Raw genomic sequence first — 24598 nt, 5'->3', positions numbered from 1 at the left:
CTGAGAAAGTGGTTGTTAGAAACCAGAATCCCAGGTGTGTTCTCCTTGTTTAATTATCTTAGTCCTACTCCTCAAGAATCCTAGCAGGATTTGGTAAAGCCAACCCCTCCTTCCTTCCTGAGATATTCTCCTGAGTATCATAATCAGATATGGTCTGATCACCATAATGTGCTCTACTCTTTTTCTTTTTTTCTCCCCAGGCAATTGTGTGAGCTTCTTATCCCTTGTCACCTTGTTACCTCAAACGTCGATGCTCCTCAGGCTTTTGGTTCTGGTCCTTCTTGGCCATCTCCAAACTCTCTCCTTTGGCAATCACATTCCTTCCCATGTTAAGTGTCTTTTACATGCTAACAAGTCTCACATTTTTATCTCCAGCCCAAACTTCTGAATTTTATAATTATATTCCTGCAAATTGAACTTGTCTAAATACCACACTTAATTTTCACTTCCCATTTGTGCCCTTTCTCTCCCAATATCTCCTGTATTGGTAAAAGCCAATTCCATCCATTCAGTTGTTCACATGAAGAAACTAGGAGTTATCTGATTTCACCCCTTTCCTCATCCTCTCAATACAGTCTGCCAACAAGCCCAGCCAAATCCACTTTCAAAATATATTTGAATCCATTCATTTTTCTCCCTCTTCACTTCTCCACCCCAGTCCAAGCCACCATCTCTTCTCATTTAAATATCCACCTTTCCATCCATTCTGCACACAGCAGATAGATTTTTATAAAATGCAAATAAGATCATGTTACTCTCTTGCTTAAAACTGTCCAAAGCTTTCTGTTGCTTTTGGGATAAAAATGCAAATGAATTACCTTGGCCTATAAGGCCCTGCATGACCCATCTAGGGCCCATCTCCAGCACTATCCCTGACCTCCTGCACCCCCAGTCAGCTCACCAGGGCGCTGGCTTGCTGCTTCCCTTTCAGCTTCCTGAATATGTTGAGCTTCTGCCATTCAGGGCCTTTTCACTTACCATTTGCTTTGCCAGGAACTTTCTTCTCCTTGATCTTTGCCACCGTCATGTCTTATTTATTTATTTTTATTTTTTAGTTTTTAGTTTTTGAGATGGAGTCTCACTCTGTCACCCAGGCTGGAGTGCAGTGGCGCGATCTTGGATCACTGCAACCTCCACCTCCTGGGGTTCAAGCAATTCTCCTGCTTCAGCCTCCAGGGTAGCTGGGACTACAGGCACATGCCACCATGCCCGGCTAACTTTTTTATTTTTAGTAGAGACGGGGTTTCACCAGTTGGCCAAGCTGGTCTCAAACTCCTGACCTCAGGTGATCCACCAGCCTTGGCCTCCCAAAGTGCTGGGATTATAGGCATGAGGCACCATGCCTGGCCTCCCATATGTCTTAATAGAAGCGTTGGTCCTCAGATGAGCCTTCCCTGACCACCCATAACATAGGTTCCCTGTATTTGGCTTCTGTCTCAGTGCTTTGCCTGCTTCCTTCATACAAGTTATTGCAGCTTGTCGTTTATTTTTTACTTGTTTTCTTTTCAGCTCTAGAAGGGAAACTCCATGAATGATGGCACCATGAATGTCTTGTTCAGTATGGATTCCTCAGCATTAATAGGGATCAGTAAATATTTGTTGAATGAATAAATAAGAGTCCTATTAATTGACCTTATTGTGTCCAACAAAAGTTACATTTCCCCACTGTAGTGAATTGTTGGCAGCATCACTCTTTGCTGTATACCATTTAGAAAGTATAACATTAGTTGATTTTCTACTTTTACCCCTCCTTTTATGCATCCAAAGAGACAGCATCTCCTTTACCCATCTTGGCTATGAAATCTACTATCTTTTGGACTTTGTCAAATTAGAGACTGAAAAAGTCGAGCAGGTCTTTTCTCTGCACAATGTATCAAACCACATTTCATATGCTATGCAGCACCCCTAACTAATTTTCACCAAGTGTATTTTCTCTGGGTCTAGACCTCTTCATACTTTACCATCAAAATGTATTTAGTCAGCCTTATGAAGATAGGGAAAGATCTTTGAAGCCTTGGAGTAAAGAATGTAGTGTTTGCTTTCGTGGAGTGGTCCTCATACTGAGAGATATGGTAGAAGTAGTTTCCTTGATCAGCCTCGGGAAAATGGGACAGGTCTGTCTCTGGAGCTCTGTGTGTTTTTTTCCTTTGCAGCAGAAATACTCATCTCTCATTTGAGAGCTGATCAGTACATTCGCTGCAGCCATTCCTCCCAGGTTTTCAAGATTGATCAAGCAGTACATGTTTGATGAATTAACCATGACCAGTCAGCTATTGGCTCTTTGGGGCATTTAAATCTACAAAATTTAGTAGTTAGCAGGACACAAATAACAAGAGTCCTGAGATTTGTGGTTTGTCCATCTCCCACTTCTGGGGCCTCTTATTCTTAATCTGTAAAGCAAGGATTTGAATGTTCACCCTCACCTAACTCCTGGATTCATTCGTTTTCAGCCTCCACTTCTCCCTGCCCACGCTGATATGGAGAAGGCTGAAGAAAGAAGAAGGGAAGGAAAAGAGCAAATCCTTTGTTGATCTGAGAAGTCATCGTAAAAGTCCTGTACTTGTAGAAGAACTGCATACAACTTTTCCAAATAAGGTAAATCTAGCTTTTATGTTTTATTTATTAGGACAACACAGATTCCCATCTCAGTTTCAACAGTCTGCCAAATGTCATTTTTTTCCCTAAAATCAAAGTTCATCATTGCTTGAACATTGGAGGGCTCTAAAGGTCTTGATTTTATTGTACTTAAAAAATTTTAAGCAAATCTGTGCTAACAACATGTTGACATATTAAAAAGCTATAGTTACTAAAACAGTGTGGTATTGGAGTAGGATCAGATATGTAGATTAATCAAACAGCAGAGAGAGCTTGTAAACAGAGCCAGGTATATGTGAAAAATTTAGCTTGTGTCAGAGACAACATTGCAAACCAATGAAGAAAGGGTAGAGAATGGCTGTATACCAGAGAAAAAATTAAATGAGATTTCTATCTTATATCATATACAAACATAGACTCCAGATAGAGTAAAGGTCCAAAATGTAAATAATGTAATTTTATACCTGTGAGAAAAAAATGCATAAGTATCCTTGGGGTAGGGAAAGCTTTCTTTAACAAGATACAAAATACACATACCGTGGAGGAAAAGGTACTGAAATCTGACAATAGCAAAATTTCACCCCTTTTATGGCAAACAAAACCAAACAAATCCTCGACCCCATTACAAAAAAGGTTAAGACAATTGAGTAAGACATATGATGCTTTTTTGCTTTAATAAATAAATGGTGAGAAAACAAAAGGGATGAGTGTTGTTAGGGACAAAAAGAGACTTAAGAGGCACAGTGACCAAATAAAACACAGGGACATCCTTTGGATTCTAATTCAGAGAAACCCAATGTGAAAGAATGTTTGTGGGTCAGCTGGGGAAATTTGAATACTGACTGGTTATTAAGAAATTGTAAGAAATAGTTAACGTTTAAGGCATAATAAGGATATTGTGATAATTTTTAAAGATTTGTGTTTTTTAGAGGAACTACTGAAGTATTCGTGATTAAAATTTTACAGTGCCTGGCATTTGCTTTAATCCAGCAGGTTTGTGGGGAAGGGAGTGGGGGTGGGTGTACAGATGAAAGGAGATTTGCCATATATTCTTAATTAGTAAAGCTGAGGGAGGGTATAAGTGAGTTCACTATATTATTTTAGTTTATTTTACTCATGTTTGACATTTTCCATAATGATTTCTGTAAAATACAAGTCATGGATTTAGAAACATGCCTGACTTATTATAAACACAAAATAAATGTTATCTGTTATTATTATATTAATCTTTTCAAAAGACAACTGACACATACATTGCTGATGGGAGTATAAATTGGTACAGACTCTACAGAGGACAATGTGGCAAAATCTATTTTTTTTAAAAGGCACTTAGTCTTTAGTTCTCTTTATGAATTTGTCCTTCAGATATTTGTACATGTATGAAATAATATGAATTGTCACTGAATCACAATTGTTTTTATTTAAAAATTTTTATTTTTAATTTTTGGGGTACATGGTAGGTTTATATATTTATGGGGTAGATGAGATGTTTTAATACATGCATACAATGCATTATAATCACATCACGGAGAATGGGGTGTCTGTCCCCTCAAGCATTCATCCTTTGTGTTACAAACAATCCAATTATACCGTTTTAGTTATTTTTAAATGTACAATTAAATTGTTATTGACTATCATCACCCTGTTGTGCTATCAAATAGCAGGACTTTTTCATGCTTCCTATTTTTTTTTGTACCCACTAACTGTCCCTACCTCCCCTCCCATCCCCCCACTACCCTTCCCAGCCTCTGGTAAGAAGCAAATTTTTAATAACACAAAATTGGAAGTGTCAATCAGTAGGAATCTAGTTGAATAAATTCTGGTCCATAAATAGAAAAAGAAGACTTTGTAGCCATTAAAGTAAAAAGAAAGAAAAAGAAGTAGCTCCATATAAGCTGAATGGAGCTTACAGAATGATGTCTAAAATATTTTTAAGTGAAAAAAGCAATATGCAGAATGAATCTTTTAAATTTATTTAAAAAACTGTAGAGGAACATATAGACTATTTTTTGTATATGTGTAGAACTCTTTGGAAGGGTGTACTACAGCACTGGTTTTTGTCTAAGAAGGGAAACTGAATGGGGGAAGAGGAGTAGATGTGAAAGAGGAACTTTTCACTGTGCACTTTTGTAACTCTTTAAGTTCGTATCATATGCATATATTTCCAATTCAAAAATAAGAAAAGAAGACATTTTCAGTGTATATAATATGCAGAAGGTTACTACCCAGGATACAGGTAGAACCTTTACAAACTGGTAATAAAAATACAAATAATCTAACAGAAAAATAAGCAAAGGATGTGATGAAAGAAAATTGTTATGCCAATAAACCTGCAAAAGGTAGTTACACTTATTAATAGGCATGGAAATGAGAAATAAAACCAATACTTAGGCATTGTTGTTTAACCATCAAATTGGAAATGAATTTAGTGTCCAAGAACATCAAGCTTTGGCCAGCATGTGGGGGAAATGGTTCCATCATCTTATGTTGGCGCGTAACAGTCACTAGGGAGTCTTTTGGCAGCACTTAAGCAAACTAGAAATATATCCTAGCCCCATGGATTCCACTACTGTGTATATTTTCTACATAAATACTTAGATGTTTATACAAAGAAACAAGTATAAGAATGTTTATTGCACCATTGTAGAAAATAGTAAGAAACTGGAAAGAACCTAATCATTCATCAATAGTGGATTGGAAATGTGATATATACACAAGAAAGGGGAAGAACTAGATCTACATAGCTCAATATGGATAGATCACCAAACACCCTATGTTAAGAAGAAACAAAAAGCAAGTTGCAGTAACTATCAAGAATGATGCCACTTATGTAAATAATGAAACACTGCACATACAGAAAGCAATGCTATTTATTGTGGCATACCTGATTGTATACAATGTCTATATTTTAATGGATTGGAAGGACCCACATCTGCTCATGAAAGTGGCTTCTCTTGGGTATAGAAGAGTAGGCTGGTTAGAGGGGATTAGGTTTGGAATCTGAAACACATTATTTCTTAAAAAAAAAAAAAACTGGAGGAAAATATGACCAGATGTTAACAGTTGTTAACTCTGGGAAGTATGAATGTGAGAGTTTAACTTTTCTGTATCTCTTAAATTTTTCAAGAAAAGGAGGAGGGAGTGGGAGAAAATTTTTTTCAGAGGAAAAGAATAAGATAGATTTCTCTTTGAACCATGGAGGACAAAAGCAATATGCACCCCCCTTATGACAGGAAGAAATCCTGAGGTCAGGCTTTGCTTCCTCTGGAGGAGACTTTTGCTGATGACAGCCTGTTTTCCTCCTGTCTCCTTTCCCCGGCCTTCCCCATGGAAAACAAAAGCACTCTTAGGAAGGCAGCATTTTCTTTTTTTCTTTTCTGGATTTTACAACTTTATTTTTTTAATTTTCATTTTTTAATTTTTATTTTAGGTTTGGGGGTACTTGTGCAGGTTTGTTTTATAGGGAAACTAGTGTCATAGGGGTTTGTTGTACAGATTATTTCATCACCCAGATATTAAGCCCAGTACCCAATAGTTATTTTTTCTGCTCCTCTCCCTCCTCCCACTCTCCACCCTCAAGTAGACCCCAGTGTCTGTTGTTTCCTTCTTTGTGTTCATAAGTTCTCATCATTTAGCTCTCACTGATAAGTGAGAAGATGTAGTATTTGGTTTTCTGTTCCTGCATTAGTTTGCTAAGGATGATAGCCTCTAGCTCCATCCATGTTCCCATAAAAGACATGATCTTGTTCTTTTTTATGGCTGCACAGTATTCCATGGTATGTATGTACCACATTTTCTTTATCCAATCTGTCATTTATGGGCATTTAGGTTGATTCCCTGTCTTTGCCGGGTAGCCATTTTCACTACTAGGGAGATTAGGACCCTATCTGCCCATATGGGATTGCATTTGAGAACAAAGCATTTCCATGACCATGATTTGTATGTTTTAAATTCTATAGTCTCTGTATATATGTTATTACTCCTGGAAAACTTTCTGTGTGATGGGGAATAAATAATAAGAGTGCATTAAGATGTACAACTTAAATTCCAAAGATTAACTGCATTTTAAAAGAGAAGTTCTGAGGGAGTGAGCAGTCCTCCCACGTTTTTCCAAAAGAAAACACTGATCAAGATTTTTCAGAAAAAATATGTTCAGAAATTCTTCAGAAAAGAAAATTTTTGGACAATGTGGTAACTTGATCAGTAAACATATTTGGTAGTAAAAGGCCTACTTCCATGGGCCCCTTCTACTGTATCTGCGAAAAAAGGCTGCTTTTGAGCAGTAAGTAAATGTCACCCCCAACTCGTGCAATGCGTGGTAGGTGGGCCATGGGAACAACTTGGGTGTTAGGGTAGAATGGCCACTGTCTGGGCCTGTCACTAACACTGCACTTGAACACAGGTGTGGACAACAAGAGCACAGAGCAGGCCAGTGGGCACCAAATAGTACCTCTTTTACATTTTGCTACAATATCAGCAGCTTATGGCACTGGCTTAAGGCTGCTGCCAAACTCCGCTGTCATTCCCTCGCTGACAGTGATAGAATGGTACATCCGTTCAGTATTCAGAAATGAGACAGGCTTGTTTTGACACCACTGTTTCTGCAAAAGGGAAAGGAACCAGATTGGAGAGTGTAGTCATCAATTGGCAGAATCAGTTAAGAATAACAACAGCACAGTGTGCGTCATTTGGGAGAGGTAAGTGTGGCATGAGGTGCTGGAATTCATTGGAAAATGCTAGCCCAGCTCTTCCTCCCTTAGTTTGGACAACGTCTGGTCTCATTTCCATGGCTTCTGCATACCCAGTTGAAGGGAAGCTCGTCCCTGCCTCCCAATCACTTAACCTCTTATGATGCCTGATAGTAAAATATAGTATGTTAGCAACTATAGGGATTCCTACATGGAGAGATAAGTCTTTGATTCTTATTTAAGCTTTGATTTATTGTCTTCAGTTGTTTTGGGTAGAGGGATGGCTGATTTTTAACAAGAAGATAAACTTAAAGATGGAAATTCTTGTAAGCCATAAATATCACTAACTTGCCTGTTCCAGGGAAGTTCAAATAAAGACACTGGGACTTAGCAGCAGCTGAAATGTTTTCCTTTTTTCCCCATTGGCCCAAAAAAAGATATGCCTTGCCATTGGTGGTTTGGCGCCAGGGCCTGATCTGTGCCTGGATACACAGGCCATTCAGAGTTCCTATTGCATAGAAAGGAGACAGAGGATGACAAATTGGTCTACACCAGTTGACCTCCAAAGTGAAGGGATAATTTTACCCAGCAACCTCTGGAGGTTTCTTTATCTGTTTTATTTAGTGTAAACACTGTTCTTCTCCAGTACTCTCTATTTCTCCTAGCAAGCTCCAAGGATTAATTCTGGGTCACTAGCTAAATTCACCACCTCTGCTCTGCTCCCAAATTGCTTCTTTTTCCTTAGCCTTATGCAAATCCTGGAAGATATCAATTCTGAGGGCTGGGGTGTATCTTGATCACCTTTGGAATCTACCACTGCATGGAGCACAGCACTTACCACCTAGTAGGTAAGCAATAAATGCTTGCTTGTCAATTGATTTATTCAGTAGACTCAGTGCTATGTGTACATTAAACACCTGGGGAGCTTTAAACAATAAACAAGCAAACCAACAAATGCTGCATCAGCCTAGACCAACACAATCCTGATCTCTGGATGTGGGATCCCCGCACTGGTAAGTTTGTAAAGCACCACAGGTGATACTAGTGCATGGGGAAGATTGAGAACTACTGGATTCATTAACCTGTTGCTTTACTTGGCTACAGTTCTGTTTGTTTCCAAGTTTGGAAGAAACATAATTAAATCATTTTGAGGAATTCCAATCCCTGACAAGATGCCAGTGCCATTTTACAGCAAGAGTAGACGAGGAAGGCTATACTATATGGTCCTGGGCAAGTTATTTATATTCTCTGTGCCTCAGTTTTCTGAACCGTAAGATGGGAAGAATAATAGTAACTACCTCTGGAGGCTGTTGTAAAAGTTAAATGATCTGATCTATGTAAAGCTCTTAGAACAGTACCTGGTATATAAGTGTGTGATAAATAAAATCCAATATGAAGAAGAGGATGATCTATTTGTTGTCATTATTGTTGTTCTCTGCTTCAGTTAATGACTCCAGCTTCCTCCCAGACTAAGCTCCCAGGAGACTTTTGACCCCAGCCTCTCCTTTGTCCCTTCCATTTTATCGCTGGTCAAGTCCTGCTCCTCTGACCCTGCACTATCTGGAATCTGCCCCTTCCTTTTCATGCCCCTGTCCCTAATTGTAATCCTCACTCTCATTATCTCTCTTCTGGGTTATGGCTGCCGCACTGGTCTCCTTGCCAACCGTCTGTTTTGCCTGTCAACCACCCCTAGATGGCTCCCAAATTGCCCTAAAGTCAAGCTGTAAGCTTGCAGCTGCCAAGCTCAAAGCTCAACTTATATCCTTGTTGCTGTGAAAATTCAAACCCAAATTGTGTGATTTGGACAGTTTAGTTACTTTCTCTAAGCCTCGGTTTCTTCATCTTCTTTTTTTGTTTCCTTTTTTGAGATGGAGTCTCGCTCTGACACCCAGGCTGGAGTGCAGTGGCGCTATCTCGGCTCACTGCAACCTCCACCTCCCAGGTTCAAGCGATTCTCTTTCCTCAGTCTCCTGAGTAGCTGAGATCACAGGTGCACATCAACATGCCCGGCTAAATTGTGTATTTTTAGTAGAGACAGGGTTTCTCCATGTTGGCCAAGCTGGTTTCAAACTCCTGGCCTCAAGTGATCCGCCTGCCTCAGCCTCCCAAAGTGCTGGGATTACAGGCATGAGCCACAGCGCCCTGCCAGTTTCTTGATCTTTAAATGGGGATCATCTAATAACACTTTCTCTTTAATAGGGTTATGGGAATAGAATAAAGGAATTCTTGTAAATAAAGCATCTAGAAATCTTCATGGCACACCATAGGGGATCAATACAAGTTGTTGTTGTTATTATTTGAAACTTGACTGCCAGCAACTCCTCTCCAGCCATCCTGGACACTGGCCACATGGAAGTCCTTGCTGTTTCCAGACCCCCTGTGCCTTTCTGGATTTGGGTCTCTGCTCACATTGTCTTTACTCTTGGGATGCCTGCCACTCCTCTCCAGGTGTCTGAATCTTAACGGTCTTAAAGGGCCAAACCTCAAATGCCAATTTCTTCTAGAAGACTTCCCTGGAAGTCAATTACTCCTTTGACTTCCCACAAATTCACTTCTTTTAAGGCAGGGGCTCTCCAACTTTAGCATTCATCAGATTCACCTGGAGGGCTTGTTAAACCAATGACTCCTTAGCCGATCCTGCAGATCCTAATTCAGTAAGTCCAGGGCAGGACCCCAAAATTTGCATTACTAATGAGTTCCCAGGTGATACTGATCTGCTGGTCCATACTTAAGTAGCTCCGTTTTAGGGCTACTCATTGAACACCTTCCAACTTCTATGGCTGCTTGAATATAAATCTCTTCTCTGAGAAGACTGTAAGTTCTTCCCTAGAAGGGCCAAAATCTACTTTCTCTTATGTCTGGTGGAAGGAGGTGGGCCTTGGGCTGGGCCTTGAAGGCTGGGTGGGATTTGAATCCACTAACAGCAGGCAAGAGCCTGCACATGAGGAGCCCAGGAATGGGAACAGGAACAGAGAGCTGCACGGTTGTGCGAGGGTGACTGGTTAGGATATTAAGGTGCAATGGGAAATGGGGCTAGAAAGCTGTGTGCCGCATATCCAATATGATATGGGGGTTTTGAGAAGGGGGGTGTGGAACCTTGAAAAGCAGGCAGAGGAGTGCACATTTGATCCCCTAACCTGCAAAGCACAAGGGCTGAACTGCAAGGTCTCATCATGATCGTTCCTTCCATAAGCTGCTGTGGAGTTTGGGCTCTCTTTGCATTTTCAACAAGGCACACTTCCTAGATGTGCAGGACATGTTTCTATTCTACCTCCAAAAGTCTGTCATTCTTTGAATTACTCTTGCCTATGAAAACGTGGACAGAGGTGAGGCTCAGGCCCCACCAACTGCTCCTGTGCGCCCGAGCCAAACCAGAGCCTTGAGGTAGTTGTGATTGGTGCTTCCTCCCCACAAATTTTGGGCTCTTCCTTCCCTGAAAGTCACTTTTCCTGGTTTGGAAGTTGCTTGACCAAGAAGCTAGAAATATCATTGCTTCTAGAAAATGGATTCTCCCCCCATTTTCAGAACATGCTTGGTTTAAGGGGATAATCACAAGATGGAAAGAAGGAAGTGGCCACCTGGAAGCAATAGATCTGGGTTCAATATGAAGCCGGTGGTTTTATTCTGTGGGTTTTCGGCTATGCCTGCCTCCCAGGTGCAGATGAGGTTAAATAATTAATGTATGTGAATGCACTTTGTAAGCTCTAAAGCGCTGCAGGAATATAATTAATTATGTTTATAATTACAGGTAATGTAATTATAATTATAATTACTTTGTGGGTGGAAGCAGAATATATATATCTCATGCCTGTTCTATAGTAGGATACCCTTGGTGGATATCCTTGGTTAGATCATCAGTTTGTGTATTTGAGCTTGACTCACTTTCTCTGACTTTATTTTCAACATTGAGACATATAAGACTTTGGCCCAAGGACTTCTGTTTTGTTTTTTTGTTTTTTTTTTGTTTTGTTTTGTTTTGGAAAATAGGATAAAAGTGCATAGAGCAAGGCTGGGAAATTCAACACTCCAATAGTAATATTATCTGCCACTTATCTATCATGTAGATAAAGTTAAGGCAATTTATTAAACTTGCCTATATACAGCAATAATACTTGCAGAGATCCTATAAACACAAAAATATGATATACACATACAGTTTCTATAAGTGATTTATATCTACATGTTACTCAGAGTTCTTTCTAGAAATTCACTAGACCCTACTACATTCTAAAATGATCATGTAATTGCTAAATCAGAAATGTGTTCTATATTTCAGGCAATGCTCATTAATACTAAGCTAAAAATTTAATATGTTATACCATTTTGCTTGTTTAGCAAAACTAATAAGCTTAATAGAAGTGCTGGGTAGTTGTTTATTTCCTTCAACATACTTAGTCTTAAAAAGTGATTGTATTTGGGCCCATGTTCTGGAGCAAGAGTTGAGGTGTATTTGTACCTGAGGGAAACATTTCTGCCTGGAGTCTCCCTCCTTGAGACTGCCAGATTCTGCCCGAGAAGCTAAACGTTGCATTTCTTCAGAGTCTCTGACCTTCTGCCATTGTTCTTATGCACTGTTAATTATTGTTAATTTCTAACACATCATTAATTATTTGCCATTAAAGATGTGGGAGACGGAAATGCCCTTCACTCATGGGTGGTCACACGAATTAACCATTAATAATTACAAAATGTGTTACTTTAAATGTGAAAAGTGAATTTGAGCCATTTGCATGAAAGTTGCTGTGTTTCTGTGGCTGAGCTGTGACACACTGGCAGCGTGGGTGGGGATACCATGAGTGATCCCGTCATGGCTGGGGAAGAAGCCATCTCCTCTTGCTTCCTTAATGACTGTCATATTTGGCTTCTGGAGCATGATGTACTTTTCAGAGAAATTTTCTCTTTACAATTTTCTCCTCCTTTGCACAAGAAGCCTGAAGTGGAACAGTTTTCTCTGATGTCACAGCCCCAAGTCAGTCACACAATTAGTACTTACCGTGGAGTTCCTGACTCCCACTCCCATTCGGCCCATCAGACCATGCCGAGAGATAAGCGCTGGCAGGTGGAGAGGTCCACTCCCACCTCAGGCTTGCAAAGTGATGAAGCCAAAGCCGTTTCACTGACATTGGGATCTCAGTCTTGAAAAAATAAGTGCCTGGATTGCCATTTAGTATTGAGATTTTAATGTAGTGCCTATCTTTAAAACAAAGGCAGAAAATTCTTCCCACAAGTTTATCAGAGTGCTGAGAATTAAACATTATATTGGCAAAGAAGCATCAGATACGGTCTCTAGGTTTCACCAATCAATCAGAAGGAACTGTTAGAGTATAGACAAGAGATTTGGGGAAAGTGTATGAAATATTTTGTGAGTGTAGATTTCAACCGTGAAATCGAGACAGCTTAGATTCCATAGCTAAAAGTTAGATTCGTTACAAGGAGACTAGTTTGAACTTAAGGAGTTGATGGTCGTTCTTTCTAGCTGAACCCCTTGTTTTGCTAGTAAGAAAATGGAGATCCGGAGATGATCAAAAGACTTCTTAAGCTGTGAATGTGGGAAATAAGAGAACTGTGTCACTTAAGTGGCTTTTATGGTTTCATATTATGATTCTGTTCTTCATCTGAACTGTGACCTCAAGAACAAGGGCAACCTTTTTTTTTCTTCCCCCTTTCCCCTCCTCTTTTTGTTCTTCTGTGCTAGACTAATAGAGAGATCAGAGGGGATGATGTTCTGCTTCCTGGAATAGACTGAACTATACCAGGTAGCTTGGGGCATCTAATGACATCATGGATGAAAGGCCAGGTTGGAAGTCTAAACAACAGCCTGCTTTCAAGAAATCACTTAGCCTTCAGGTCCCCCATTCCTTCTCATCTGTAAAATGAGGCACTTAAAGTTTAACTCTTAAGGCTTTAACTCTCAAGACAGTTGGATTCTAAGATCTAAATTCTTCTGTACTGTCTTCTATTGTTTTAACCATTTTTTTGCTACACAATAGTCTACAGTCAACATATTTCACATTTTATTTATTCCCTCTTCTATTAATGGATATTTAGGTTGTTGGGAAGCTTTCTTCCACTAGAAGTAATGCTGGAATAAACATTTTTGTACAAAGCTTTTTATGTATATGTGTAAAAATTTTTCCAATGTTTCAATTTTACCAAATGATGCCAAATCAACCTCCAGAACCAATTTACTAAACTTTACTTCCTTTATCTCTATGCCCATAAACTACTATGGGGGGTTTGCCACCTTCCCACATCTAAAACTGGTGGACAGGACCCAGGTTCTTATTTTTGGGGACCTAAGCCCACCAACATCTCTGTTCCCATTGCTTCCTTCCAAATATCCCCTTCCATCAATCCTGGGAATCTTTTCTTTGGTAAGAGGTAGAAGGGTAAAGCCTACCTTAAATTCACATTATTTTTTCCCAAATCTTTTGCCTCTACCTTTAGTCTTTATATCCCTGAGGGGCTCAGCTTTGGAAATATGCAAGTCAGGGAAAGAATTCTTCTCTTTAATACTGTCTTATTCCTTCCTTGAGTTAAATAGCAGAGACATGTCCAGCTTCTTGCATGGGGAAGGAGGAAGGTCAAAAGGGAAAAAAGAAATGAGAAAAAAAAATCAGGTAATATTTAAACATTTTTATTCTTCAACATAATGATTTTTTCAAATTGATTTTATTTAAAATAGTAAAATTGTATGAAATATGAGCTGCCTGGGCAGTCTAGCTCTTGAGGCCATTGTTACTATAACACTCATGATTTCTGCCTTGGATTATGGGTATTTCATTATTTGTGTGTTTTATATTTCCTATAGAAAGGCAATGATCTAGAATTTAGACTAGCTAGATAAACCCCCCAGGCAGGGAGAGGATAAGAATGAATTCAATAAACATTTTGAAAGGAAAGAGTTCGAATGAAGGGAAAGGTAGGGAAGAAAAGCTCATGATTTTGAGGAGTTAAGCCTGGGAAACAAAAGTGCTTATTCCTTTGATAATAAATGGAAGTGGAATGTAGCTTGGGTTGACTGGTGGAAGATGATAGATTTGAACTTGCATGTATAGTGCGTTCATCTCCAAGAGATGTTGATGCCAGGAGATCTTCCTTTCCTTTAAAACTGCAGCCAGGATGGACCAATATTTTTGTTGTGTTTCCACATATCCACAAGGATACATGCCAGCATGTAGTGTTTTTTTTTTTCAGCCTAAAGGTTGTAGTCATCCTCCTTCAGCCTACTGTGTGGCAGCTTTCTTCTTATTCGGTGCTTTCCATTCTCATCTCAAGTCCTGGACATCTGAGCTGTGCATATGAGTGCGCACGCGCACACACACACACGCGTGCACACAGACTAGAGACCCTGATTGCATGCTTTCTCCCCATGGAAAGGCAAACTTCCTTCTGAATTCTTAGGCTCTGCCTTTTATTAACTTTACCTGTGAGCAACCTTGAATGAGGAACAGCCTTACTACAGAATGTTAATCTCAGAAAAAGTGAATTACTTCATCACCAGGGGAATATACTACTGGAGCTTCCCAGTTGGCATCAGCAGAAGAATGATTCACAACTCTTCCTTTTTATCAGTATTTCTCGCTCCATTCAAGGTTTTGAAAAAATACATTATTCAGTTCCCCTACTTTCATCTCCTACCACATCAAGACTATAGACACCTCGGTGCTGATTGCACTCCTAGTTCTTCCCATCCAGAGGCAAACAAAACAAGGGCATTGCTAACCAGTTTATTTGAAACACTTTCTTCAACAGACGGCTCTGAGTTATCAGTGGTGTCCTGTTTTTAGGACAAAGAATTATTGCTCTGACCTCATAGTTGCTCTTTGCAAGGACTCGGGTTTAAAGGTTATGAAGAGCTATTCAAACTCATATATTTCTAGTTCCCTTCTCACTTGTTGTACTGCCTTTCAATGTGCAATGGAATGTCCATTCATAGTCATAGGCCGTGTAAAGTAATACATGCTTCCAAGATTATAAAATGGAAATTTATTCCTTTATTTACCCTTTCAATCAACATTTATTGAGCACCTCAGTATGCTAGGCACATACACAAAAAGGTGCTGAGGGTCAAAGGCATCCTGAGAGATGCCTTCTAGAGTGGAACCCAACAACAAGCAGTTGGTTATAGTGAATCTGAAACAAATTGTCCAGCATTTCTATTGTTTTGTTTTTCTCTACTTTTCTCTCTTATAGACTTGTTTTTCATTTTTCTCTTGTTTTCTCTTTTTTCTGTATTTTTTCTCTTCTTCATCGTTACATGATGCCATATTATTTTCAAAAGGCCAACCTTGTCTTCTTCTGTTTCCCTCTCATTCCACAGTAGCAATATTTATTAATGGCTAAAAGACAAACAACTACCTTGTCCAATCCAAGGTCACTGTGGTAATTTTAGGCATCTGAGAGTATATCAAAAAGATGGAAAATACATAAACCATTTAATAAGCTATTGGAAAGAGAATATGGGTTTATGACTTAGAAGGGCTGTATTTTCTGAACAAAAGGTTAATTCCTGGATTAGTCGGGATTTGGCTGCATTTTGTTGTGGTAATGAACAGTCTCCAAACATCGGTGACTTAATCCAACAAAAGTTTATTCTCACTGATTGTGCATGTCCAACATGGACCTGTGGAGGACTCAGCTCCACTAAGTCATTCAGGAATCTAGGCTATTGGGAACTCTGTCATCTCAACACATGCTTCCAAGATTACTTCTGCAGGGAAGGAGAGAGCTGGAGGGTATTCCATTGACAATCAAATGCTTCGGCTTAGAAGTGAAACATAGTAACTCTTCACAACAGACAAATTACCTGACCTATCCAACTGCAAAGGAGCCCAGCAATGCACCGTTTATATACCTGGAAGGAGAGGGTGCTGGACTCTTTGTGACACTAGTAGTGTCCACCACAACACTCAGGATGATCGAGTTTGAAATGAAGACTATAGAAAACTCCAAATGTCCGGCTGATGTGCTTGAAGGACAAGTGTAGAAGTGGCTGACCTGTGATTTGCAGCAACTGGCCTCTCACAGTGGCTGTTTTGCAAGGGTGTCTCTGGCTCTACAAACCCCTTGCAACCTCAGGATAATCTTTTCTGTGGTTTCTTGTTCATGAAGGCAGTATTTTAAAATAAACTCATACATGTCTTTTTATCCAATAAAATGTCAATCTTAAATTACTAAGATAATTCATCCCTAGGTTGAAATACTCCTTTTAATTTACTTTTTTAATTAAGGGAGGTGTGTGGTTTGTGAGACTTGGGCCATTAGGAAGCTTAAGTGTTCTGAGTCAAGACTGGGAGGCCATCCCTCGCCTGTGACAGTGTGTTGGAGCGAGGCTGCCAGTAAGCCAGAGTGTCAAGGATGACAGCACAGCTCCACATATTGTGGCCACCAACCTGAATACATAGCCAAGTGCATCACCTCCCTCAAACACATTCTTGCAAAGTGAAATTAACTTTATGGGGTGTGCAATAAGGTTTTTTGGATGGTTTTACATAATGTCCCTGAAGTTTTTAGACAAGTGACTTTTGAACAGCTATAAACTAGAGTTAGCATACACTTCTGGACTTCCTGGAACTTCAAAACTTGAGGTCGTGGGATCACTCATCTGAGAGTGGGTACATGCTTATCTCTGATCCCTTGATAGGGCCCAGTCTAAAGGAGGAAAAAGCTAACAAAATCAGTCTGACACAGTGATAGTTAAGAACTGAGATTTCAAATCCAGGCCGGTTCTGAGTTTGGATCTTGACTATCCACTTAAGAGCTTGTGTGACCTTGGGCAAGTTATAGAACATCTTTAATCTTTAATTTCCGATAGATGAGAATTAAAACAGTATTTGTCTCATAAGCTTGTGAGAATTAAAGGAAGTGATGATACTTAGCATAGTGCCTGGCTCATGTAGGTGGTCAGAAAACATTAACTGTTACTAGGAGCTGCTTTTGTTAATAGTTCAGGGTAACAAGCATGTAGAGTGTGCGCCACAAGCAAAGCACTGTGCTAGACACAGCAAAGTATGTGTGTATGAGAGAGAGAGAGAATTAGGATGTAAGAGTATAGTGGAGCGAGAAGCAGCAGGATAGAAAAAAACACAAAGATAGCTAAACATAGATAACTAAAATGAAACAGGTAACATTTATTTGTGGGCATACTCTGTGAAAGGCACTGCATAGATAGATCTTTACATAATTGATCTCATTTAATGTTCACATGACCCTCTGGGTAGGCATTATTATCTTCATTTTATATTTGAAGAAAATAAGCCTTAGATCAATTAACCTGCAGTGGCTAACACATGGAGCTAGGGAAGTGGAGGGAGTATCGGGCTGTGTGGTTCAGCTTGACTGGAGCACAGGAGAGGACTGGCTGTGTGGTATGTTCCCAGGTGTTCCAGGGAAGCCTCGATTACCAGCACAGATGGTCATTGCCCATACAGAGTCCAAGACCATCTGTAATTTTGGCCACACAGTCCTTAATGATGTGCTATTTGACGAAGAAATAGGAGACTACCTTGAGGCGGACACCATGTCTTTGAGATACTGAAAGACTAAAAAACACATTCAGGATGTGCTGAAGCACAGCTTCAAATCACGCAGCAAATCTACGACATGCCAGGAAATGGCAGCCAATGGCAAACCAGCCCTGTCTGGGGGCCACTGGTGAAAATGTCATGGTGTTCCATGGTTGACCACTAAATGAAGCCCTGCTGGGCAGGATACCACCACCTGGGGAGGATAATGGTTGAAACCCAAACCAACCCCTCCTCATCCCTGCACCTCCACAACCTAGAGAAGATTTTAGGATGTGTATTCGTCTTTCCAACACTATAAGGCTAAGACCACCACCAATAGCATAGATCCCATTCCCACTAATATGCTTTATTATGAGTTCAGAGAAAATATAAAGTATAAGGAAACCTGAAAACTTCCAGGTCCTTCTAGACTTTTGTCCCATTAACACTTTGGGGGAAAAAGCAATCTCCATGTAAAATCTCCATTAAAATAACCTTGTGGGCTTATCTGAAATTAGCACCTTCACAGTTTTTGTTCTGACTGTTGGTTTAGTTTGCCTACTGTGCCTTGATCTTATACTTGATATGCCTCTCTAATCAGATAAGAAAATAGTTGAAGCATTTTTGGACTGTAGACCAACATTAATGTTATTCAAAAATAGGAGTTAGGCGTGGGGCTCAGATTTTTACCTTTTTTATTTGTGTATGATTTAGTGTTCATCCTGCACTAGACGCTAAAATGCATTGTTTAATTATCTGAGCTCAACACACCATTTTATAATTCATTAGTCAGTTGCTCTTTGCAAAAGCTTATTTCTTATGAAACAAAAGTGGGAATCATGCAACTGGACTATTTATCTCTCTTTAGGGGTTGGGGGTTAATATCTGATAGCTCATAACATCTTTATTATAATGCATTTATAATGATTTACTGGAATCATTCTATGGCTAAGTATCTAATGTCAAAGCTGGGATCTGGCATGAAATAAAATGCTGTATCCTTGGGTAGCTCTAGGGAAAAAAAGGCCCCAGCCAATATTTTCTGTGTAATTCTACAAACTGTAATAAGGGTAGGGGTAATTGCCTTAATGTCAATTAAGCTATTAATAATGCTCATCTTGTCATTCCTAAATATAGCAGTGTCTCAATCATACATTACTGTCCCCTGTTAAGGCTACACAGAAATGAGATCACAGCCTCTGTGGATCAAGAAGTCTGTCTAGCAGCCAGTCTTATTTCCTTTACATAAGGGAAGGTTTGGGGGTTTATTTGGTGTTAATGAAAAATTTCTACTTAGACACACATATATATTTGTGAGGACAAGCTCTGGTGATTCTTGTGAGCAGGACAAATTCAGTCTTAGAAGCTAAACTGTTTCCTGTTCCTATTCTGCTCCTGATGACCATGAAAGGTGCTCCTGATCAGGACTCGTGTTCCAGGGTCCTGATAAGGTCTGAGGACCCAGACAGTTCAGTAGCAATCATACATGCATTTTAGCAAAGTGTGTGGGAACTAACAAAGTTAGGGAGCACTTGTTCAAGCTACACATGGTGCTGCGTTGTGTGCGTGTTGTTCCCAGGCCACGTGGATGCACGCAAGTTCCTCAAGGACAGAGAAACTACAGGACAAAGAAAATGAGGCTGAGACATTGTCACTGAGACAAGAAGCCAGTGTTTCATCAGCAAATTTCAGCAAAGTCAAGGGTAAAGTCATATTTGGAAGAGGGCATAGAAGATGAGCTATAGGATTTTGGCGAACAGGGAGAATATTGCCAAATCTCCCCAGTCGGCTCTAAATCAGGACCACTTATCATGCAGTGAAGAAACAGGACAAGACCCTTCTTTAGTTGGCACTTATCGTTCTCCTGGGCCATGAGATTCTGAGCAGCCACTTCCTTCCGACCTCCCTCCTTGTTGCCTGTCTTGAAGTGAACTTCTACTTGATGATATTTAGAGCTCATTAATTTGTCCCAAGGAAGCTTATTGTATGGCAGTTTAATGACAGAAACCTGTTTTAATGCAAATGGACATGTAATCCCACTAAGCCACTCTGAGGGTGTAAATTTAAAACAATTGCTAGGAACTGACACCGGAGTTTAATAAGATAGAGGGCTAGTTTCTAGATCCCGGTACGCCCAGGGGACCCTGCTTGGACACCCAGCCCTGGCGGTTTTAGTGCAGCCCTCAGTTACCATGGCAATTAAAAATGTCAGGGAGCTTACTGGAGCTCCTTTCAGGTGGTGGGGATCTGAGCTCTGGAGGAGTGGGGGAATGCAGGGAGGAAATAAGTTTCAGCACAGAGAGGAAATGAAGGGTGAGTGGGTGTCTTCTGCTCATTACTCCTCAGGGGACAAGGTTGGACAAGATATGACTGAGACCCCAGGAGGTCGCTTTCTGTCCTGGCTTAGTATAAATGCCTGATCCAGGCAAACTCCCACAGACAGAGCACAAAGCCTTACCCAGGACCCCACTTCTCCCAGCAGTTAAAGGGGGAAGCCTGCTTCTGAGGGGTTGGTTGGAAATGAGGCGGAGGCGGGAATTGTGTTTGAATATTTGCTAGATTATAATGCTGTTGGATACTACATCATTCATCAGAGGGCCCTGAATAAGGTTATTATGGGTGAAGTCATTTTTGTAATAAAGTTGGCTGTAACTCTGGGTCATAAATCACAGGTTCTGGTACTAAAAAAATTACTAAACATGCCTCTGTTACCACGTACTGTCCTCCTTTTAAATACTTTGATTTTACTACAAATCTCCCATTGACTGAGCTGGGGGAAATACACACAATGAGCAAACGATTCCTTCCGTCCCCGGCAGCAGCCCGGCCGGCAGCCCGGCCGGCATCGGGGCCTCCTGGAATGATTTCCTGAGGTGTGATGTTATTTATGGTGTGCTTTCTCTATCAAAAAGGCAAACAGCATCCCAAGTGACCCCGGAGCATTTGCATCATTGCTTCTCTTGCTAATTGATTCATCCCCTGGCAGGGCCTGAGACACGGGCTGTTGGCTGGACACTCGCTCCCAGCTGCATATCCTGTGGATTTAAGGTGCATAAGAAGCAAAGATGTTAATAAAATCGTTAAATGTCAAAACTGAAAAACCCACACCCATTCAGAGTTCATCATCTCTTCTGGAATGATCTGTAAAATACCATCTCCTCCCCTTGTCCTTTTCTCAGTCTAAACTTCATAACCTTTGTTAAGTAAGGAGATTAAGAACTGTTATTAACAACACTGATTGTTTAATTTCTTTCATAACTTCTTCCTTTCAAATGAGAGTCCAGTACAGAATGAAAAGGAATGTTATCATATGAAGTGCATTTCAGACGTAATAAAGCAGAAAGGAGAGGGTGGCCCCAGTGGCAGTTGTAAGAGGGACGAAGTGTGGATCTCTATAGCTCAGTGGCTGCAAAGCAGAAAATGAAGATTGTAAAAACGTCACATAAAGAAAAAATGCACAGTGGATTCGTTTTGTGATGCCCATAATTCAGTAATGCCTTTAAGTAGCTAGAAGAAATATAATAAATGTTTTTCCACAACATTGATCATACTGTATCAGAGGAAATATTAGTGTGCAGGGAGCCATGATTATACTGGTAGTAATTCTCGGTGCAGAAAACTAGTAGAAGATGGGACCCTTTATAGGCCGAACTTTTATTGGCTGCAGTTATTTACCTTTAAGAATACGCCTAATACATGGTCCTGTAGCTAAATATTTTTGTGAAAATTCAAACCAGCACTATCAGTAAATCAGAAATCCTGCCACCATTTTATAGGATTTATATATATTTTTCCCTGCAGATGCTCTCATATGTTCCAGAATACAAAAACCAGCCAACTGACCATGTAAAAATTCTAGAAGGCCTGTAAAACAGATTCTTCTTCTGTATTCTGAACCTGGATAGGAGCAGACAGGTTTGTGGCGTGTGATTCCATCCAAATGCCACCTGTATATATAACATCTCTCTAAAGAAATTAAATGGATTATTAGATTATATACCATAGTAAAACTATACCTGGAGCTGCAGGCCAGGAGAAGGTATGCATGTTGTGCAACTGCTTAATTTTGTTTTTTTTGTCTTGAAACACTGAAGAAAGCTTTGCAAAACAGGCTTTTTCTAAATTTAGGGAGGAAAGAATGGAACTGATTCTTCATGCCAGCCTCTTGCTCCTCAGACTGGCAGGAGCTGGTAATGCGGTGGCTGTGGCAGTGTGGGTGCAGGAGGCCCTGCATGCTGAGGAGAAGTTTCACCTTCCCTCTAGATGGGCTCCAGCTCGACTTCAGAAATCATCCAGTCAGGGTTCCAGGGAGCACAAGATAAAAGCTAGCCCAGCCAGACTCCTGCAGAATTAAAGGGAGAGGTGAGACCCGGGCATGCTAATCTTCCATATATCCCAATAAAGTCCTGCTGTGAAAATGACTAAGAGAAGCAAGAAGCCAGAGCAATCTCCGAGGGAAGGTACTCTGAGAGCAGTGTGTAGGAGGGCGGTATTCTTTGACTTCAGTATCTGCATAAGCCAGCTTGCAGTTCAAAGCCCTTGTAAAAGCAAACCAACCTGGTTAAAGGCTGCCGACTCACCTGCTCTGTCTCAATGCACCTCTCCCCTAACTCTCACTGACACAAATGGGAATCATTTCTCAGAGTGAAAGGAGGCTATTCCTTTCTCTTTGTCCTAGGGCTCTTTGCTTAATGCAAATAACAGGCCTCATGCACACATGCTCTACCAATCCAACACATTTTCTGTGTGTGTGTGTGTGTGTGTTTATGGAGTTACATATCGATTTTAGTACCTTCTATTGGAGTTGATGTTTTAATTGTTTTGTTTTGTTTGATTTTTTCTTCTCCTTCAGCAAGCAAGAAATGGAAGAGGGTGCCTCTAAGTTCTTCCCATTCTGAGAATATTTATTTATTTATTTATTTAACTTTAAGTTCTGGGGTACATGTGCAGAATGTGTGGTTTTGTTACACAGGTATACACGTGCCATGGTGGTTTGTTGCACCCATCAACCTATCACCTACATTAGGTATTTCTCCTAATGCTATCCCTCTCCTAGCCTCCCATTCCCCCAACAGGACCCGGTGTGTGATGTTCCCCTCCCTGTGTCCATGTGTTCTCATTGTTCAACTCCCACTTATGAGTGAGAACATGTGGTTCTTGATTTTCTGGTCCTGTGTTAGTTTGCTGAGAATGATGGTTTCCAGCTTCAAAAAGGCAGGTGATTGAGGGAAGAAAACCTCCAACAGCTAGGGATTCTAAGGTTGAGGAACAGCCTGACACAGATGACAGTCTATCTAGCGTGGCTTCTGGGAAGTTGGTGCGCTGTCACCTGGTGTGCTCAGCATTGACATACAAGCCAATATGACATCACAGGCTTCTGTTAAATTTCCTCCTCATCATGGAGGAGAGAGATGCTTTTGAAGCATGTTCCTGTAAGTGGTTCTGTTCTAGGTACTTTGTGGTAGTAGCAGTTGTTTTCAATGTTTTATTTTTATTTTTTGAGAAAGGGTTTCACTCTGTTGTCCATGCTGGAGTGCAGTGGAGTGATCACATCTCACTGCAGCCTTGAAGTTCTGGGCTCAAGTGGTTGATCCTCCTGCCTCAGCTTCCTGAGTAGCTGGGACTACAGGTGTGCCAGGAGGATTTTTTTTTAAGTGAAAAAATTTTATCTTTGCCTTAGTTAATTTCCTGGCAGTTGAAGTGCATTTTAAAACAATAATTTCTTGGCCAGGTGCGGTGGCTCACACCTGTAATCCCAGCACTTTGGGAGGCCATAGCGGGCAGATCATGAGGTCAAGAGATCGAGACCATCCTGGCCAACATGGTGAAACCCGTCTCTACTAAAAATACAAAAGAATTAGCTGGGTGTCTAGTCCCAGCTACTTGTGAGGCTGAGGCAGGCGAATCCCTTGAACCCACAAGGCAGAGGTTGCAATGAGCTGAGATCATGCCACTGCACTCCACGCACTCCAGCCTGGTGACACAGCAAGACTCCATCGAAAAAAAAACAACAAACAAAAATTTCTTTTGGAGGCTAATATCTCCATTGTCAAACCTTAATAAAGATCAATGTATAGTCATCTTTCTTCTCTCCTTCCTTTCCCTCCCTTCTTCCTTTTTTCTTCCTCCCTTCCTTCTTTCCTTCCCTCCCTCCCTTCTTCCTCCTTTCCTTCCTTTTTCCCTCCTTTTCCCTTTCTTTCATTTTATTTTCCTTTCTTCTTTCTGAATCCTTATTTCTCTTCAATGACTTAGAAAACATCTTAATGAACTTCTTAGAGCAATTCTGCAGCAATGAACATGTTCAGGATCACAGATGCCTTTTCTCCAGTATTTACTGGTAAAATGCAGTTCCCACTTTTGCTGTGTGTGTAGTACGCACACCATCTCATTTATGCCTGTAAAAACATCCAGGTGTGCTTAGGAGGGCCAGAGAGACCCTTGGAGAGTAGACTTACTGTAATTTTAGTAAAATTAAAAGACAAGAAGATAATAATAGGACTTAGGAATTTGCTTAGTAGATAAACAGAGTGCATTTTGCTTTACTTGGTATATAGTTTGAATTATTGACTTGCATATTGCCAAATAAAAAATATAGACAATATTGGACAACACAGAATATTTGATTATAATATAAAACATTTTATATTTTAAAATGAGATACACTTGTAATTATCTCTACAACCACTGGATGTCACTATTGCATATATCAGGCAGTTAAAAACTTCCTATCTAGAGAGAGAATCTGAAACTTATTTTAAGAGCTGTCAGTCGCCACCTTGGTGCACTACCTTTTGATGGAACGTGCAC

The 24598-nt window shown here is 40.3% G+C and overlaps 2 long non-coding RNA genes across 4 annotated transcripts in view; one reads left to right on the top strand and one right to left on the bottom strand.

Moving 5' to 3' along the window:
• The first annotated feature begins 2461 nt into the window (after positions 1-2461).
• LOC134728734 (uncharacterized) overlaps positions 2462-24598 on the top strand; it is a 44472-nt gene continuing 22335 nt past the window's right edge. Inside the window, exon 1 of the long non-coding RNA XR_010109504.1 lies at positions 2462-2595. This is a non-coding gene — a long non-coding RNA (uncharacterized LOC134728734). The remainder of the gene's footprint in view (positions 2596-24598) is intronic.
• Positions 15852-24598, bottom strand: part of LOC134728732 (uncharacterized) — a 186201-nt gene continuing 177454 nt past the window's right edge. For all 3 annotated transcript variants that reach the window (XR_010109499.1, XR_010109501.1, XR_010109500.1), the window contains 2 exons: positions 21808-22133; positions 15852-20826 (listed from right to left, as the gene is read on the bottom strand). This is a non-coding gene — a long non-coding RNA (uncharacterized LOC134728732). The remainder of the gene's footprint in view (positions 20827-21807; positions 22134-24598) is intronic.

The sequence above is a fragment of the Pan paniscus genome, chromosome 13 (assembly GCF_029289425.2).
Source record: "Pan paniscus chromosome 13, NHGRI_mPanPan1-v2.0_pri, whole genome shotgun sequence".
Lineage (NCBI taxonomy): Eukaryota > Metazoa > Chordata > Mammalia > Primates > Hominidae > Pan > Pan paniscus.
The sequence above is the reverse complement of the archived record's forward strand: the minus strand, read 5'-3'. Positions and strand labels throughout refer to the sequence as shown.